Here is a 15751-nt window from a genome sequence, read left to right on the forward strand (position 1 = left end):
CCTTAACCCACCGACCTGGGAATAAATCCCACTGAAGTCAACCCCATGCTAAGTAGGCATGCATAGGATTTACAATATAAATGAATGGCTACAGCCAGTAGGTGACATTTTACAGGCACACAAATATCTGTGAACTGGAATTGGGATGCTACTGCAGTGGGATCAGTGGGCATAAATTAAAGAGAAACATAGGCACATACAGTCTGCCTTCTCCCTCCCAACAGCAACAAATCATATAGTCATATAACAAAAAGGAAGGCAGAAATAAATAAAAACATCCAATAAATCAGGAAACATAAAATATACAATTAAAAGGACAAAAAATAAAAAATAAAAATAAATACAGAAAACAGAAAAAAAAGTTAGGCCAGTTCCACTTCAAATTTGTGTCTTTAAGAATACAATCTTTAATATACAGTTATATATATCTGTTAGAATGTAACCACCCATTCAGTCAAAGTTAAATGTTTCAATTCTCCATTGCTGTAGGCAGTCTCTGTGTCCCATTCACAAAAAAGCTCACCCGCAGAAATCGGAAGCTGACTTCCTGTTTTGCTTCCGTTTCGCCAAATTAACTTTTTAGCTTCTAATTTTAATTTTAAATGTTTTATTTGACATTTATCTCTAATTGGAAGATCTACTGCTTCTGGTGACGGATCATAGCTTCGGCAGCAGGCTGCATTGGTGCCGAGAGTGAACTCAAGTCTCTTCCCCTTCCCTCCCGCGTGCACTGCAGCAGCCTGGAAATGTTTGGGGAGTGAGTTTTTCCACTCCGCTGGAGCCCTCAGGTCCCCAATCCTCTGTGGGGAGGTTTTGGGGGGGGGTGTTGAGCTCTAGCGCAACCCTCAAAGCCTCTCTGCCAGCTCTGTGTCGAGGATGACACTTAGCGCACCGCCATTGTCCTCCGCAGTCAGTCTAACTTACTTCTGGGTACATACAGGTAGGGTCAGTGGCGTAGCGTGGGGGTGCAGGGGGGCCAGCCGCACCGGGCGCAACATCTGGGGGTTAGGGTTAGGGGGCGCAAATCCACGGGTTAGGGGGCGCAAATTACTTGCCTTGCCCCGGGTGCTGACAACCCACGCTACGCCACTGGGTAGGATTGCCCTGGTGATCACACTTGTATGTCAAGTTGCCTAGGGTATCATCCATAGTGTCATCCCATCTTATTACATAATAACTGATCCAAGACAGCTCTTCGACTTCACCTATAAAGTCTGCTGGTTAAACTTTTTGACTTCCCTAAAATCCTTCAGATTTTGGTGACATTTCAGTTATGACTCTAGCAGCTAGAGTCTGGTCATGTCTGAGTAGCTGAAACTGAATCTTCATGATACCCTAACACCCTAGCTCAGGGGTAGCCAAAGTGGTGCTCTTGAGATGTTTTGGACTACAGCTCCCATCAGCCCCGGCCAGCATGCACAATGGCAAGGGATAATGGGAATTGTAGTTTACAACATCTGGAGGGCCCTAAGTTGGCTACCCTGCCTCTTAACTCCTCACTGCACTGGATCTCTCGTGAGCATGTTTTAGTATTTGGAAAGCATAGTTTACTAGATTTCTAGGGAGCCAGTCAAAATGCTGCACTACTATATTTACATTATTACATCAAACTACATATTCAATGTTACTATTAAGCATCTTATACACATACATACATCACTAACATTAGATAAGCCTGGTCAAGTACTGTTAGATAAAATATAAAATTGCAACTTTATCTCCTGAATTCTCTACTGAAGCAAACCTACTGATGAGAGAGGAAAAGCTACAGGAACAGTAACTTGGACTGGCAATGAGGCCTTAAGCCAAAGGACTCCAGTATCATTTTCATGTTTCATGGTAATCATCTGCCTTGGACTTTAAAAGCATGCCTCATCACCTTTATTGTACCATTTCAGAGCACCTTCTTGCCCTTTACCCTTTATAGACTTTTTTCCAGTGTAGCTGCTTGCTTAAATATCCTTCAAAGTGCCATGAAATGTGAAAGATTCATTAAAATATACGGTGGAACAGATGGAGAAGTGCCGCTTGGGGCAAATAATGAATTTAGGATTCAGAGCAGACATCATAACAACATACACAAACATATGTTCACCTACTATAATAATGCTCATCTTTTGGACCTGTAACCTTTTAACGGCACAATTAAGGGTAGTAAATTTCATAGAATACTGCTAAATTAAAAGATCATTTACCTTTCTTTCCATCATATCTGAGCAGACCTACTTTTCACACCTGATCCTCTGTGTCTAGCTGTGTTGGAGCAAAGAGTGGCTTGGGTCAGCTTTTTGACTGAGGCACTGTGTGCAGCACAAACAGCCATTCCCACCACAATGCTGTGTATCAGTCATGATACCATTTGAAAATGTGGCAGACGCACACTAGGCCTTCAGGATTACATTGGCAAAATGAATTTACGCTGACATAAAGATAAACTCTCCCAAGTTATTTACATACCCCGCCTATTTTCTGTTTTGCACATTTTTGGCAGGCCTGCCAGAGCCATAAAGTTGAATGCAGCACTCAAATTATGTATTTGGAGGGCTTTCAGACGCTTTATGACACCTTTGCATTTGCAAGCCCAGCTAGGTTATTGAGTCCCTAGTAGGCCACCATTCCTGGCTAGTGTTCTGCATCCATCTTGTTGGATCACAAGCTAGCAGTCAATGCAATTAGGTTTCCTAACTCCAGGCTGGGGAAAAACAGTACCTGTAACTTTAAGACCTTTGATGCACAATGTAACAGCAGTGGCTTGTATTCTATGGCACATTTGCCTATTCTTTCTCTATGTTATGGCAAAGAAGAATAAGCCCTTAGGAGTTCTTTTTTAATTATTTGCAAATTTATAAACCGCTTCACAACTAAAAGGTACCAAAGTGGTGTACAGAAAGATGAAATACAAGAGATTATTGACTCAGTAAACAATTAGCAACACAACCATTTCTACAATTGTGCAATAATTATTCCCTTAAAATTATTAAAAACCTTCTTTAAAAGGTCTTCCATAACTACCTAAATACCAAGGTGCTGAGGCATGCCTAATTGCAGTTGGGCTGGAGTAGCAACACTAAAAGCCCAGTTTCTATAACAAAATAAGCACACCCCTGAGGTATCGGCTCCTTTCAGTCTGCCCAGTGCAGTTGCTAGGCAGGAATATATGGAGTGAAGGAGTATCTTAAGTAAGCTGGTCCCAAGTTGTTTACAGCAGCAAGACCACATCTACTTCCCTATCACCTGATATCTTATAAAATCAGATGCAGGAAACCTAAAGCTGCAAAGGAAGAATCAGGAGTGCAATGGAGTTTGAATTAGGAACTGGTTTTAGCTGTATTGTTAGCATCCACCAGTCTCACAAGACAATGGAATGTGCCTCCATGGGCGAAGTGACCTTTCCAGGGTACAAGCCTGGGTAGTGTGTATGGAGATCCTGGGCTGCCCAGACAATAGGATCCCTCTTTCGGCCTTGCTGATGTGGTTCAAAGAAAAGCAGAGCAATACATTTGGCTCCAGCTTGGCAGCAGGAGTTGCTGGAAGGTGTACAAGGTGCTATCAAACCGCCTTACAGACTCTACTTTGGATTTGTGTAGGGTTTGCTCCTTAGCCTTTTCGCTTAAAGATATTATGCAAGGCAGCAGAGGTTTAGGATGAGAGCTTTCCTTCTCCTAGGTAGGCTACCTTCCCAGGCTGACAAGCCCCATATTTCCCTCACTTCCCTCTACAGCACATGCAGAATCCACCTTCTTGACTGCTGAAACCACTATTGGTGTTATCCGCTCAGTCCACTAGAGCCTGTCTTCGCATGCAGGGAAAGTCCCTAACTCACTGACGGTTTGAGATCCATCAGCTATGCTCACTGGGATGTAGCTGGCCAGTTGAAGTGTGAAGTGTGGCTGCTGTCACATGCCGACAGCTTCTTGGACCCACAGGTGAGAGCTGTGTATAGGGTGGGGAACAAAGATGGACAAACTACCCCAGAAGAAGCACAACGTGTCCCCCCTCACAGGTACTACTCTTCCCCTAAAACCCCATACACCCCAAGTGTGTGTGTGTGTGTGTGTGTGAACACACATGAGAATAGAAATGATCTCAAATAAATAAATATTTTGCTACAAAGGTAAGTAGATCCTATTTCTGCTATATTTTGTACTTAAGTACAGATTTTTATTTTTATTTTAATGTACGTGTACCATGAAAATTGTGATCTGCAACCTACCATTTTCTCCTTTAAAAATACATGGAGGTGTAGTTTTCCCCCAAGTGGCTGCTTCATGGATTTTGAAGGAAAGTGTCAATTTACACAAAACATGTACCCTTCACAAATAACACTGTGTGCTTGTATTTTGTACTCTGATTATATCTGTTCCCAAGTACAAAAGATCATGTGAGAAGGTCCCCTGAGGCACTACTTTGCAAAGTACTTGGGATATCGGAAACCCGTCCTTGATTTATTTCAACAATCTTCTTCTGACACAAACAGGGTAAGCGGAGGGGTGTTATGAGAAGGTATTTTAATTTCTGTGATAAATTGTTAGACTCCATTAGGTTTAATGAGTATCATCAGTGTATTCTTAGAATAGTTTTAAAAATCCTATCAAAGACTGATATAATCAAATTAAGCAAATTAATAGCAAGAATCCTGTGTATCTGCAGGATATAAGGGACTTAATAAAAGCCCACTGTAAAAGTTATATTTTTGTTTCTTGTTGCTTTAATTATGTAGTCTAAACTGCTACTTCCCCCCAGTTTCCACTATTTGAACAGACTGGAAAGGCCTAGTTTTGGCCTAGAATCAGCCTTGACTGATGAGTTTCTCTAGCGTACAGATGGGGGAGTACAACCCTCCCAGCAGGAACCCTTAGTGACTTTTGATGCCATTGACCATGGTCTTTTCCCGGACCATCTATATGAGTTGGGGTTTGAAGCCATTGTTCTACAGTGGTTTGGTTCCTGTTTGTATGTCAGGTCTCAGAGGATAGCTCTGTGAGACTATGTGTCTACACCCTGGCAACTTAGCTGTGGGGAACTGCAAGGCTCTTTAGCTCCAGTGCTTTTTAACATCTATATGAAGCCTTTGGGGCAGTTATCAGGAGGTTTGAGATCCTATTTCTCCATCGTCAGGGGACTGCCATCGGAACAGGGAAGGGAAGCAGAGGGGCAGTTGGGTTACAGGGAACCTCCGAAAATCTTGCGAAGCAGTTCCTCTTCCTGTGGTGGGGAAAGCCATACCTCCAGTGGGGAAGAGAGGGAGGAACCAGAGGATGCTGCTAGGAGCCTCAGCACTGCTCCTGGCCAAGCCGGCCAGGAGGGAAGCACGCCTCTTCCGTCGCCCACCCTGCGCAGAGGGGTAAAACACAAAGAAGGAAAAGGCTGGGGGTGACTAAGCTATTATGTTGGGGGAGGACCCGGAAATGACCACTCCCGGATTCTGCTAGCGATTGAGGCAAACATGAACTTGTGGTTCTGCACTGTAAATAGTTTTGCACCAAAATAAAACCTGTAAAAGACAGGGCGGAGTCCTGACTGGTTACTCACGAGCAACCACCATAGCCATCTGACATCCATTTAAGATGAGCCAGGAGAGTTTGTGCCAATTCTGAACCAGTGTCTGGATGCAGTGGTGGTCATAAGATTAAAGCTGCTAAAACAGAGACACTGTGGGTGAATGGTTCCCAAATCCAAGAATCAGAGACTTTGCCTGTTTAGATGAGGCTGCACTCCCTCTGAAGGAACAGGTAAATGGATAATGAGGAACCATCATTGTCTATGGAAACCCAGGTGGCCGTAAAGGCAAGAAGTACCTATCCCAGCAACAACAACACACTTTTGTGCAACTCTAGGAAGGTGAGTGAAATGACTGGTTTGTGGAGGAGAAACAGATTTAAAGCATTGGGGTAGGGTGGATCGCTGAAATGGGTGTTCGGAAAAGCTTTTTTTTTTTTTTGGCAGACTTGCTTTCAGTAGAAGCAATGCTTTTTTCTTAAAAAAATATGTTTTTTTAGGGGTAGAGTAATACCTCCACCTTATCTAGCGTCTATTCCAGCAAACGTCCGCGGCAAACCTGGAAGTACTGGAATGGGTTACTTCCGGGTTTGCCAATCGCACTTCGTGCATGTGCAGAAGTGCAAACTGCTCCCCGCATGTGCACAAACGTGGCACTTTGCCCTGCGTCCTTTCCAGAACGGATCCCGGCTGGAAAACGAGGTATGGCTGTACTCTCATTATCCTACTCATATTGAAATACAGTCCCTCAATGAGGCCAAACATAGATTCACAAAATGTTTAGGGGTATGCGTACCCCTGCGTCCCCCCATAAAAAAGCACGGAGTAGAAGCAGCCCATACCCCACCTGGGATTAAAGCAAGGCTACAGTAGTGCCCCGCAAGACGAATGCCTCGCAAGACAAAAAACTCGCTAGACGAAAGGTTTTTTCATCCGCGATTTGCCTCGCAAGACGAATTCCCCTATGGACTTGCTTCGCAAAACGAAAACGTCTCGCGACTTTGTTTCCTTTGTGTAAAAACCGTTAAAACCAAGGGTGCTTAGCTTGAGCAGCTGCAGTTGCGACTTGACTTCGAGGAGCAACTGTTAGCACGTGGTTTGGTAGCCTTTCTCAGACTTTGCTCACTTTTGAAGATTTTCCAAAACTTTTCCAGAACTTTTCCAGAACTTCTCTTTCATCCATTTGGTAAGTTAAACTTTTAAAACTTTTTTGGGGGGTTTTGGATTTTGGGTTGGGGTGTTTGGGATTCAAGGACTTGGTGTTGGGAAGGGGTTTGCGATAATCTGGGGGCTTGTGGGCCTTTTTTGGGAATTTTTATGATTTTCTGTGACCACTGGGCCAGGTTGGGTTTTTTTTGAAAATTTTTCTGAGTTTGAATTTCTGAGTGCTGGCTGGCTAGGGGAACAGTTGGGGAGGTTTCTGCAGAAATCTGGGACCATGTGGGGTTTTTTGGGGAATTTTTATGATTTTCTGTGACCACTAGGCATGGTTGTTTATTTTCAATTTTTTTTTTCTGAGTTTGAATTTCTGAGTGCTGGCTGGCTAGGGGAACAGTTGGGGAGGTTTCTGCAGAAATCTGGGACCATGTGGGGTTTTTTGGGGAATTTTTATGATTTTCTGTGACCACTAGGCATGGTTGTTTATTTTCAATTTTTTTTTCTGAGTTTTAATTTCTGAGTGCTGGCTGGCTAGGGGAACAGTTGGGGAGGTTTCTGCAGAAATCTGGGACCATGTGGGGTTTTTTGGGGAATTTTTATGATTTTCTGTGACCACTGGGCCAGGTTGTTTTTTTTTTGAAAAATTTTCTGAGTTTGAATTTCTGAGTGCTGGCCATGTTGTTATTTTTTGAATTTTTTTTTTGTCTGGGTGGGGAAGCAGTTGGGGAGGGATTTGCAGCAGTTGGGGAGGGGCTGGGGGAGCAGTTGGGGAGGGGTTTGCAATTTCTGTGTTGTGGGTGGGTTGGTGCGTGTCTGTGGGAGCAGTTGAGGTTTTTGAAGACATTGGTGATTTTTGAAGCTTTTCCTAAACTTATTTTGCAGCCATTTGAGGTTTCTGAGGACTTCGGTGGTTGATTGTTGAAGCTTTTCCAGAACTTCTCTTTCATCCATTTGGTAAGCTAAACTTTTAAAACTTTTTTGGGGGTTTTTGGATTTTGGATTTGGGGTTGGGGTGCTTGGGATTCAAGGCCTTGGTTCTGGGTTTTAATTTCTGTGTGGTGGGTGGCTGGCTGCTTTTGTATTTTTTGGGTTTGAAGCACATCACTGATTTTTTTTTCTGTTTCTGAGTTTACGAAGGTAGGAGCTGTGCTGCCATGGGACCCAAGAAGACTGCTGCTGCGGTGGCCGGCGAGAGGAAGAAGGAGAAGGTGACGCTGGAAATGAAGAAGGAGATCATCTGGAAGCACGACGGCGGAATGCGTGTGACGGACATCGCCAGGGAGTACGGCAGGAACCCATCGACCATCGGGACCATCCTGAAGATGAGGGAGAAGATCCTGGCGACTGATGCAGCCAAGGGAGTCACCAGGATCGTGAAGAACCGCCCAGCTGTCCTGGAGGAGGTTCGAGAAGTTGCTGCTCATCTGGATAGAAGAGAAGCAGCGTGCAGGGGACACAGTGTCTGAGGCCGTCATTTGTGAGAAGGCCAAGGCCTTGCACGCTGACCTCATCCGGGAACAGCCAGGAACCTCAGCCGAGCCAGAAGTCTTCAAGGCTAGCAGAGGTTGGTTTGACCGGTTCAAGACAAGATCTGGCATCCACAGCGTGGTCAGGCATGGAGAGGCTGCCAGTTCTGATGTTCCTGCGGCTGAAGACTTTGCAGCGGAGTTCCTGGAGGTTGTGACGACGGAGGGCTACGTTCCGCAGCAGGTCTTCAACTGCGACGAGACCGGGCTGTTTTGGAAGAGGATGCCCAAAAGGACTTTCATCACTCAGGAGGAGTCCAGGCTGCCTGGCCACAAGCCCATGAAGGACCGCCTGACCCTGCTCTTCTGTGCCAACGCAAGCGGCGACCTGAAGATCAAGCCCCTGCTGGTGTACCACTCGGAGAACCCACGGGCCTTCAAGAGACACAAGATCGACAAGGAGCGGCTGAGTGTCATGTGGCGATCCAGCAGCAAGGCTTGGGTCACACGTGTGCTGTTTGTGGACTGGGTCAATCTTGCTTTTGGCCCTGCTGTCAAGCAGTACCTGCTGGACAACGACCTGCCGCTGAAGGCTTTGCTTCTGATGGACAATGCTCCTGCCCATCCTAAAGGCCTTGAGGTGGACTTGTTGGAGGAGTTCAGCTTCATCAACATCATGTTCCTGCCGCCTAACACCACGCCACTGCTCCAGCCGATGGATCTGCAGGTCATCGCCAATTTCAAAAAACTCTACACCAAGGAGCTTTTCAGGCGATGCTTCGAGGTGACTGACTGCACCACCATCACCCTGCGGGAATTCTGGAAGGACCACTTCGACATCGTCACCTGCTTGAAGATGGTCAACACGGCCTGGAAAGGGATCAGCCAGAGAAATTTGAATTGCGCTTGGCGCAGCCTGTGGCCGGACTGTGTGGCACCAAGTGACTCTGATGCACCAGAGTCAACAGTGGTGCAGGACATTGTTGCCTTGGGGAGGACCATGGGCCTGGAGGTCACGGAGGAGGACGTCTGCGAGCTGGTGGAGGGGCACGACGACGAGCTGACCACCGTGGAGCTGGTCGAACTGCAGGCAGAGGCTGCGCAGGAGCAGGCCTCACTGGAAAAGGAGGAAGCAACTGAGGAACGGCTGTCCTCCGAAAGACTGAGGGACATTTGCCAGAAGTGGAAGGAGGTGCAGACTTTTGCAGATCTACACCACCATGAGAAGCACGTGGCACATGACGCTGGGAACTTTTATGATACGAGGGTCATGTCGTCTTTCAGGGAGCTGCTGAAAAGGCGGATAAAGCAGCAGACTATGGACAGGTTCTTGACCAAGAAGCAAAGAGTGGAAGAGGAGCCTTCTTCGAGTGGTCCCCCAGAGTCTTAGAAAATGTACTGTACACTTTGTTGATTTTTAAATGTTTTTCTGTCATGTTTATAAAGTTAATTTATTTTCCCTTCAATTTTTGAACTGCTCTTTACAGTATGTGTGACTTTAAAGAGCAGTTAATAAACTGTTGTTGTACCAAATTTGGCTTTGTTTGGACTTTTTTTGACCATAGGAACGCATTAATTGATTTTCAATGCATTCCTATGGGATTTCGTGCTTCGCAAGACGAAAAATTCGCTAGACGACAAAAAATGCGGAACGAATTAATTTCGTCTTGCGGGGCACCACTGTAACTGGTCTGCTATGTGTCTGGGTTCGTAAAGCACAACCAAGATGCTCACCACATTTTCTGCTGCAGAATACATTTTTGCAACTCCCCTGTTTTATCCCATACAGGTACTGTATGGACTGCCCATCTTCAAGAGTGTATTTCAAGAGCATCATACACATTTAATTGCTTGTTTGCCTTCTGTGAACAGAGGAACCTTCAGACTTGTATTTTCCCCCATCTGCCACTTTTCAACAACACAACAGTCCTCCTCTCCCACCCCTCTTCTTCCTGACCTTATACTGTACTCAACATTAATGTCTCCTAACAAATGTAACTGATCTGTAGAAAAGACTTTACAACTTCAAAAAAGAGACAAGGCACGTACTTTTGTAAACAAAGAAAATGAGAGAGAGAGAGAGAGAGGGAGAGAGAGAGAAACGTAATTTGCAACTGAAGTTCTTGATCATGTCACATACTGTCTTTTTTGTTCACAGACCATCCCAGATGGATAGCGTGATGGGAATGAAGGAAGTAGATTTGAACTCTCAAGTATTTGCAAGCCCTCTTGCAAGAGCCTGCGATGAATGAAAGGAGCAGGATGTTGCTTGCAAGCTGCCAGGTTCAAGGAGATGACATGCAGGCAATACATGACATTTAAAGGCTTCTAGTGAGGTTTGTTTACTTCACACGTTACAGTGTAATTGGGAAAGAGATCAACAGCTGGCATCTATCATATATCTGAATCTTAATGCCAAGGATTTTGAGAGGCCCTCTTGAGACTGAAAACGACTGCAGATAGGTTCACAGTGTCCTTCAAGTGGTAGCATTAATTTGTACTTTGAAATGCTTATCTTCCACTTCAACAGATTATCACCTTTTCATCTCTGACTCTGGTTGGGAATAATGATTCAAAAACACTTTGGATTGGGCTGCCCAACATTTAAAAAACAAGAGTTAGTTACTAATTAACAAATAGCTAAACTATATGGCCCTAGGACCAGTTTGCAAATGCTCCATCACAAAAATAACATGCATGTAGTGGGATGTAGTAAGGACACGGGTGGAGCTGTGGGTTAAACCAGAGCCTAGGACTTGCCGATCAGAAGGTCGGCAGTTCAAATCCCCATGGTGCATAAGGTGCTAGTAGATAAATAGGTACCGCTCTAGCGGGAAGGTGAACAGCGTTTTCGGGTGCTGCTCTGGTTCGCCAGAAGCAGCTTAGTCATGCTGGCCACATGACCCGGAAGCTGTCTGCGGACAAACGCCGGCTCCCTCGGCCAATAAAGCGAGATGAGAGCCGTAACCCCAGAGTCGGTCACGACTGGACCTAACGGTCAGGGGTCCCTTTACCTTTACCTTTAGTGGGATAGTAGACTCATGTTCATGTCATGTGTAACTTGTAACCACCTGGCTAATTGTACTAGACTGCAAATGTGGAGTGCAATCCATGCAAATAATAATAATAATAATAATAATAATAATAATAATAATAATAATAATTTATTATTTGTACCCCGCCCATCTGGCTGGGCTTCCCCAGCCACTCTGGGCGGCTTCAAAAAATAATAATATTAAAATACTCTAATACATCAAACATTAAAAGCTTCCCTGTACAGGGCTGCCTTCAGATGTCTTCTAAAAGTCTGGTAGTTGTTGTTCTCTTTGACATGTGGTGGGAGGGCGTTCCACAAGGAGGGCGCCACTACCGAGAAGGCCCTCTGCCTGTTTCCCTGTAACTTGGCTTCTCGCAGTGAGGGAACCGCCAGAAGGCCCTCGGAGCTGGACTTCAGTGTCCGGGTAGAACGATAGGGGTAGAGACGCTCCTTCAGGTATACAGGACCGAGGCCGTTTAGGGCTTTAAAGGTCAGCACCAATACTTTGAGTTGTGCTCGGAAACATACTGGGAGCCAATGTAGGTCTTTTAAGACCGGTGTTATGTGGTCCCGGCGGCCGCTCCCAGTCACCAGTCTAGCTGCCGCATAATGCCAATAATGTCCTACTGAAAAAAATCTAACTTAAAACATTTGTCATGGGAATTAAGTATTGTTTACTTTTCCTGGCATTGAATTTATTCAGTTCCCCAGCACTGGCACAGTGGATGAAAGTGACTGTATCTGCTGGCCCAGTGCTTGACCTGTATGCACGATCATGAATCATGGAGGAATCAGGGTTCCCAGTTATAATATGCACAAAGCTTGATTTCATTTTCAGGTGAATACACAAAGGATGGAGGCCTGCCAGCAGACATGATCTCCCTTCCTCTCAAATTTGGTGAAAAGTAAATATAAGATGAGAATGGGGATAATTTTAAAGTGGAATAAATATCGTTCCCATCATACTGAAAGGCTGCCAAATGGTAGGACGCCAACAATGCAGACTCTCCCAACAATACCCTCATCAGTTCCTGGGCTAGTCACAGATGCCCCACTAACATTGGCCTGGTATTTGTTCTCATAAATGGCACTACGCATAGCTGGCCCAAGTCATTTTGCTGCCTGAGGTGAGAGCCAAAATGTTACCCACTCACATTCCATGTACAGAATGTGGCTGAATCTCACTTCAACATATGCAACAGGGCAGCATATTCCACCGCACTTGTTGCAGCAGGCTTGTTTACGGGGTACAGAGTAGGTCACAGGGCACTTACAGCCCTGTCATCTGATATCTCACCACTGCTACCAATCCCCTCACAGAATTTGCCACCTGAGGCAGCCTCTTCATTTTACCTAATGGAAGGGCTGGCCCTGGTGAGCATGGCCAATCTATGGAAATCTACAGTGAGATAGTGGCAGGCAAAACATGATACAACCTGTGCCCAGGCTAGTAAAGGTAAAGGTAAAGGTACCCCTGCCCGTACGGACCAGTCTTGACAGACTCTGGGGTTGGTGCGCCCATCTCACTCAAGAGGCCGGGGGCCAGCGCTGTCCGGAGACACTTCCGGGTCACGTGGCTAGCGTGACAAAGCTGCATCTGGTGAGCCAGCGCAGCACAGGGAAACGCCGTTTACCTTCCCGCAAGTAAGCGGTCCCTATTTATCTACTTGCACCCGGGGGTGCTTTTGAACTGCTAGGTTGGCAGGCGCTGGGACCGAGCAGCGGGAGCACACCCCGCCGTGGGGATTCGAACCGCCGACCTTTCGATCGGCAAGCCCTAGACGCTGAGGCTTTTACCCACAGCGCCACCCGCGTCCCTGACGCGGTAGTGCCCAGGCTACTTCTTTGCTATTAGTAGTGCCCAGGCTACTTCTTTGCTATTATCAGCCACTCCTGAAGTGTGTCTATTTCTTTTTGTTTGCTTGCTATTTTTTCTTCTTTATTGACGTAAAATAAGAAACACAAACAAAACAAAATTATGATTGAAGTTACAAAACATAGAGCAGTGCAGAGCTTGCATTTTCCAACTAAATAAAGGCCCCAAACAAAAGCAGCAAAACCCATTATGAAAGCCAAATTTCATGATTTGGTGGAGGAATAAAGTTTTGATTATCAAAATTTGACACATAAGAAATGAAATGGCACCAAACAGCACAAAAATGGTATGGGTCTTTTTAACCCTTAGAAACATGTAATCTATGAGTTCTTTTCTCTGCAGCAGCCATAGTCCACATATTCTTTTATAATGAGAGATTTAAGTCCTGTAGTGCCTTCCCTTTCTAGGCCAAAGACGTTCTCACTGCAGCCAGCATCCATGTAGGAAGTTCCTTAGATCAGAAAGTTACTCCTTGATCATCCCATAAGTTCTAAAGGAGAAGCTGTGGGGAGGCTTCAATTAGGCATTTTATGTCTGTCTTTCTCTATCTATCTATCTATCTATCTATCTATCTATCTATCTATCATCTATCTATCTATCTAGCAGCATCAATCAAAAATTGTGGTGATGGATAGCATTCTCACTATAATGGGAAATGGGGAGGGGGAGTGGAAAAATGTCCCCTGCTACTGCAACCATGCCATGGGGTATCTGATATCATAAGGGAAATTTTGCAGAATTTGTAAGGAATATACAGTATTTACTTGAATCTAATCTCACCTTTGGTCAAATTACGTTGCAAAAATTAAGGTGTCGTTAGATTCGATGACACATTTATGTTTGCCTTTGGATTCAAGGTTCTGAAAACTGAGGTGCGCATTAGATTTGATGGCACATTAGACTCAAGTAAATACGGTAACCTTACTTTTCACATAAGCTGAGGTTGATTTATAGGGCTCAGATGCCTGCATTGCATTTCACTTAGAGTCATATATTTTCAACAGAAATATCAAGAAATTCGTTACAAAGAACAGATACCAGTCTTCTGCCCCAACGACCCAGATGTAATAAAATTCCTTCAAATTCAGTAAGGGGTCTAGCAGCTTGTGCCTTAAGGGCAGGATCAACCAATAAATGTTGAAATTGGCAGATACATATCCAATTAAGCTCTGGTTCTCGTCAGCCTTATAATTCTGCTGTTGCAATCTTGCTGTTATTAATTAACACAGCAAGTGGTGATGCTGCCCACCAATGATCGCCTATCAAATATCCTGTCATTCTGGTCCATCATCACCTGCAAGGCTTGAGAGTGCTAGGTGTTAAGAGCACAGGATGGACGGGTTTAGTTCACTTATGAATTGGATAAACGACATTGACTTCCCAACACATTTAATTGACAATAGAAACACCATCATTCAGAAAGCCTTATTCTCAGTTTTCCCAGGCAGCGCCCTCTGGGAGCTCCAGGAGCTAAGCCTATTTCACACACTGCCCTATCCTTGTTGGAAGATTATCATGTATCACATTTTAAAAGCCCTTATATTGCATTTCTTCTTCACGATAAAGTTTTTAGAGCCTGAATGACTTTAGAGTGGCAATTTGTAAAGGAGATTATTCTGGCAAAGTGGATCTGGGCAAATTGTCTCTCATTATTTCAGTAAATGAGCTTTACGAGAAATTCAGTAATCAAGAAATGCTGCCAAAGAAAAGGGCTCCAAGGGCTGCTGTTCCCAATACAGACAATCTGTAATCAAGCTGGTAAGATGCATGATGCCTTGTGAATAATACAGACCCCCCTGTGTGAATGCCTTTTTAAAAAAAATGTATTTTTATTAAAGATTTTCTTGATTTACAAAAGTATGTGCAATGTCTCTCTCTCTCTCGTATTTTTTCCATGTAACATTTTTACAAATCAGTTTTATTTGTTGAGACATTAGGAAAAAAGGGGGGAAAGATGGGTGGGGTCAGATGGTGATGTTTCTATTTTACTTAATATATGTAGGGTTTGGTGTCAGTGTTGCTTGTGCAGGTTCTCTGCTGTTCACTTGTGTTCCTTTGGTGATGAGAGAGGTTGGGGTTGGCCTAGGGTGTGGTTGTTCATTTGTGGTTGGCTGTGGTGGTCTTTGTTTTCATGTGTGAGTGGGGTGGGTAGGTGTTTTGGTTCAGGTTAGCCATATTGATTTGTATGCTGTTGGTGGATTTTTGTCATTGTCTTATTGGGCTGTGTATGTGATAAAGGGGAGCCATACTGGGGTGAGGGCGTCTTCTTCTAATTGTCCCCGTGTCAGTTTCAGTTTATTGGTTAATTTTTCTAGGAAGGTTGTTTCCCATACTATTTGGTAACATTGGTCCATGCTGACTCCTGACAAGTCTCTCCAGTGTCTGGTTATGATGTTTCTGGCCGCTGAAAGTAGGTGGGTTATGAGTTCTTTGTGGTGTAAGTGGGCATTATTGTCTTAGAAGATGTTTAGTAAGGCCAATTCTGGGGTGATTTCTAATACTTGCTTGGTTATTTTACATACTGGAAAATGTACAACATATACTATAAGGTAAAAAGAAAGGGGGAAAGTATGAATGTCATACTGTAAGCATACAGTCAGTATTTGTGGGATGGTGTTGATTTTCTCCATTCTGCAACCAACTGTTTTTGTATTAGGTAAAATTTCAACCTATCTATTTATTCACAATGACTCAACTAAAGTGTCTATCTCGCCA

At 44.5% G+C, this 15751-nt stretch overlaps 1 protein-coding gene and 1 long non-coding RNA gene across 6 annotated transcripts in view; one reads left to right on the forward strand and one right to left on the reverse strand.

Annotated features, from left to right (window-relative positions):
* The window catches only part of LOC309348755, a 64893-nt gene extending 54068 nt beyond the window's left edge, over positions 1-10825 (forward strand). The window contains exons 3-4 of one of the 2 annotated variants that reach the window (XR_014159539.1): positions 3722-4478; positions 10282-10825. This is a non-coding gene — a long non-coding RNA (uncharacterized lncRNA). Of the gene's footprint in view, positions 1-3721; positions 5868-10281 lie in introns of those variants that run through there. The other variant, XR_014159540.1, reaches the window with a different exon arrangement.
* The window catches only part of NCKAP5 (NCK associated protein 5), a 647162-nt gene that overhangs the window by 427941 nt on the left and 203470 nt on the right, over positions 1-15751 (reverse strand). The gene's annotated exons all lie outside the window — the stretch shown is intronic.

The sequence above is a fragment of the Podarcis erhardii genome (assembly GCF_964252035.2).
Source record: "Podarcis erhardii genome assembly, chromosome: 1".
NCBI classification, from domain to species: domain Eukaryota; kingdom Metazoa; phylum Chordata; class Lepidosauria; order Squamata; family Lacertidae; genus Podarcis; species Podarcis erhardii.